This window comes from Ambystoma mexicanum, chromosome 2p (assembly GCF_040938575.1).
Source record: "Ambystoma mexicanum isolate Mex_15411 chromosome 2p, UKY_AmexF1_1, whole genome shotgun sequence".
NCBI classification, from domain to species: Eukaryota; Metazoa; Chordata; class Amphibia; order Caudata; family Ambystomatidae; genus Ambystoma; species Ambystoma mexicanum.
Genome location: NC_090923.1, coordinates 888945809 through 888949803, shown reverse-complemented (window position 1 = coordinate 888949803; position 3995 = coordinate 888945809). Strand labels below are relative to the sequence as shown.

Genomic DNA, 3995 nt, shown 5'->3' with positions numbered 1-3995 from the left:
CAGAAAATCAGTCTAGGCCATGTCAGTGTGAGCGTTGGAAGTATGATCACATTCTCTGCTCATCTCTTTGTCTGACTGTGCCCTGAGGGAACATCATGTCAGCACATGCACCGATTCTATCACTGGTCAGTCCTCCAGCAGACTCATAGTATCTATTTTGCAACACAGTTCCTGTCCATCGTCATTATGGCCAGAATGGAATGAGCAAATATGCAAGCTCCATCAACCAACAGTTATCAAGGTCACTTATATTACGGCCACGACAACAGTAGGATTGTTCCGTCTGTGAGTCCTAAATACGCGTGCCCACTACCTAGCCTGTACATAATGGGTAGTCATTATTGTGGCTCTTACAGTGACCCTTCTACACTGTGCCAGTGATCCTTGCCTCTTACAGAAAAGTTCCCCAATTTCACTTTGTTAAATATCCTATTCCATGACCATAACGTCTTTGAGATTATTGTAGGCCCCACGACTAGTTTCCATCATTTCTTTGTGTATAGATAATGGGCCTCATTACACGGAATGCGGTTAGGGTTTACCGGTACTGGTAAGGGCACCGGTAACGGTAAAGCCTTACCGCCTTACTACGAGGTCCCTTTGCAGGACTGAACCTCAGCGGCTGGTTTTAGCAGCCGTTAAGGAACGGGCCCGCAAAGAGACCTGGGTGCTAATTATGGTACCGCAATTTGCGGTACCGTAATTAGCTCCTTCCCCATTCCCATTGAGCCCTATGGGGGCAAAAATGGGAATGGGGAAGTGCCTTGGTGAATGGGGAATTACCGCCCCCGTTCACCTTCGAATAGGGCGGTAATTCCGCCATCCACCAAGGCTGACACAGTAAAATACCGGCGGCAACCATGGCGCTAATAGCGCCATGGTTACCGCATACCGTGTAATGAGGCCCAATGGGTCTCATTCTTAATGTGGTGATCAGGAAACAATGGTGCAGGTACACTACAAGTCAGTCTTCAGGGGCAGTTGCACCCGGCAGGGTTAGAACCGCCAGGCGCAACGGCCCCTGCAAGCCGACTTTTCATGGAAGCACTGGCACCGTTAGCAAAGGTGCTTCCCTCTCCCCACCCCCCACTCCCATGGAGTCCTTTGGGACTCCAAAGAATGGGGAGTTACAGAATCCGCCATCTGACTTTCTGTGCCGCCGGGACTTATAATGTCCCGGTGGCACCGGGAAGGCTTGCCACGGATTCAGTGTTTCTGGGACGAGGCAACCCCGCCGGTGGCACCAGCGGGTTACCGCCAACCTCAGAATGAGGCCCAATATCTGGTTTGTATTTTCATGTTTTATTATTTTAGTTTTAATGAGCGCAGGACTAGCTCGCTAGTTCTGGAACACTGTACAACGTAAATATAGAATCTCAGAGTAGAAGACTGGGATAGGGAATGATTGAGGATCATGAACATGATTGGGTAGGGGTGAAGGGTCGGAAAATAACTCAGGTGCTGCTAGAAAAGGTGCTGCTGGTACAACATCTATAGATAGGCATTCCATATTGTGAGGAATTTGACCATATGCATGATGGGTGTGCTCTCGACAGGGCTTTTTTGACTTTTTTTAAAAAAAATTGAGTGATGGTAGATCAATCCCCGGAAAATGTGTGGGGTTAATCCGCACACATTTTCCTATGCTCACTGCACGACATCCGCATAGACCCATGTACTCTGGCGCATTCCCCCGTTATATTTAGCTGGGATCTGACAGGTGGACTACACTATGCATCTCCAGAAGGAGGAGGGCCAAACCTTGCCCCTGCTATGGTCAGCTTGATTAATTAACAAAGGCTCCATGGATCCATTCTGTCCTTTTGTTGGCCCATGTAGCTGGGGGAGCAATGTGCATACTAATCAGAACATAATTGAAACAGGCCCTGATGGAGCCTGGCTACAGAGGCTAAGAAAGGAGACAGGAAACCCCAACAACTTTTTGTATGCAACTGTCAACCTGATGCCAGCTCCCACTCTCAGAATCGATAGACAGTGAAATGTCTTGTCTAGGACGGACTTTTACAGTAGTCATACCCACAGGATGACCATTCAGAAGGTACAATAATGTCTTGTTATTTTTTTATTTTTTTTGGGTGGATACCAAGGGTCTGAGTTTAGCAATATAAGATGATACAGAAAAGATTAACTGTCGGGTCAAACAGTGAGATTACCCACTACAATAACAGACCATGGACGTGCAGAAACAGTCATTTCTAAGATATATCCATTGTTTGCACAGTTTCCTCCATGACATCCAGCTCCCACTTGGCAATTTTCTCTGTCAGCACACCTGTAGTTCCTCTCTTGTACTTATAATCACCAGACCGTACACCCTTTTTATTTGCGACATCATGTGGACGAATATAGTCTACTTTATTCTTGGTTATAACACAGAGGTCGATGTTGCTTCCAAATCCCAAATCATTGAATATCCCCGATGCTATGGCATCTCGGACCAGCAGTTTAGCTTCCTCCTCCTCCATGTCTGGTTTAAATCGATCTTCAAACACTGCCATTGCTGCCAGAGATCCAGAACCCATGGTGACATATGGTAATTTGTCAGTGGATCCATGTGGATAAATGCTGTAAGGGTGCGGCCCTGCACAGTCAACACCTCCTAAAACCAGAGCTGCGCCAATGTAACCTTGATACCTGAAAAGCATCTTTTTCAGCATACGGTTAGCCGTGGCAACTCGTGGCAGTCGCCCAGTGGGAAGTGAATGAAGCTCCAGATTGGAAGAGATCAGCTGAGTGGTCATTCCTGTATCTGCTTCTGTGCCCGCACCACAGCAATAAATATTAGGAGCTATATAGTGTATTTTGGAACGGTTCTTGTCTGCTACAATCATCCCTTCTGTTGCTCTTGTATCAGCTCCAAGAACTATACCATCTTTAAAAATAAGTCCCACAATGGTAGTACCAGTTTTACGGGCAGCAGGAATCTTGTGACCCTTTTCAGTGAATTCTGCTTCAAGAACTGCATTTCTCTTGCAGTTATCGAAGTTGAAGCCGCCTACTGAAGGGGGCATACACACAGACACAGCCGCCATGTTTGCACGATGAGAAATCCACGATAATGTGGTTTGACGGAACCAGGAAGTCTGGTCTTGCTGCAACTTCCAGCGAGACCTGCCGCTTCAATCAGGAACGAGAGAAACATCCATTAACCGTTGATTCACAACAGACAGAAAGATAGGTGGGACTTAGTATTACATGTTTTCAATCCTTTACCTTTTCTGTTGCAAAGCACTCAGGTTATGACCTTACACATTTGTTAGTGGGGACCCAGGATTAATTTATTTATTTTATTGGGCATTTGTAAGACACTTACAAATCAAGAAATTGTGTTTCAAAGCGCCCACATAGTTGACAGAAGGGAACAAGGGAACAGCAAGACAATGGAATATGATAGCAGGGATGAGCAAAATACAAAAAGCGGTCCCACTAGGCCTTGTGAACATTCAGAGCATGCAAGTGCAGAGAGAGGGGAGGGACAGGGGACGTGGAGGGGGTAAGTGCTAGAGGTTCCACAGAGGGGGGAAGTGCTAGAGAGCGAGTTGCAAAGACAACAGGTAAGCTCCAGCGAGCCAGTTGCAACGACAACAGGTAAGTGCGAGACAGTGACCACTTGGTGAAAGAGGAGTCATCGGCCAGTACAATAAGTGCAGGCATATGAGACATCACAGGCCAGAGTTGCCTGAAGGCATGTGCAGGGGGTTCATTAGGGTAGGCTTAGTCTACACCAATCACTGTGGCCCATTTGGCTTTAAAAGAGGATTGAGCCCCTCTTTTGGCAGATCATATGAAGGCTTCTCCAGAAGCAGAAGGAAGAACTGATCATTGGACCCTGGCTGAAGGTACAGTCTGCCTTACATCATCCGCCAGTGAAGGAAGGCTAGGATGTACTGCTAGGATTTCCAAAGAGTGAAGCAAAATCCCTCCCCTAAACATCTCTCTGCAGCAAGCTTCCTAAGTGGGAAGTTCCAGAGAGT

At 46.9% G+C, this 3995-nt stretch overlaps 1 pseudogene; it reads right to left on the bottom strand.

Moving 5' to 3' along the window:
• Positions 1-2110: 2110 nt before the first annotated feature.
• On the bottom strand, positions 2111-3069 carry LOC138566870 (proteasome subunit beta type-7 pseudogene; annotated as a pseudogene).
• Positions 3070-3995: the final 926 nt, after the last annotated feature.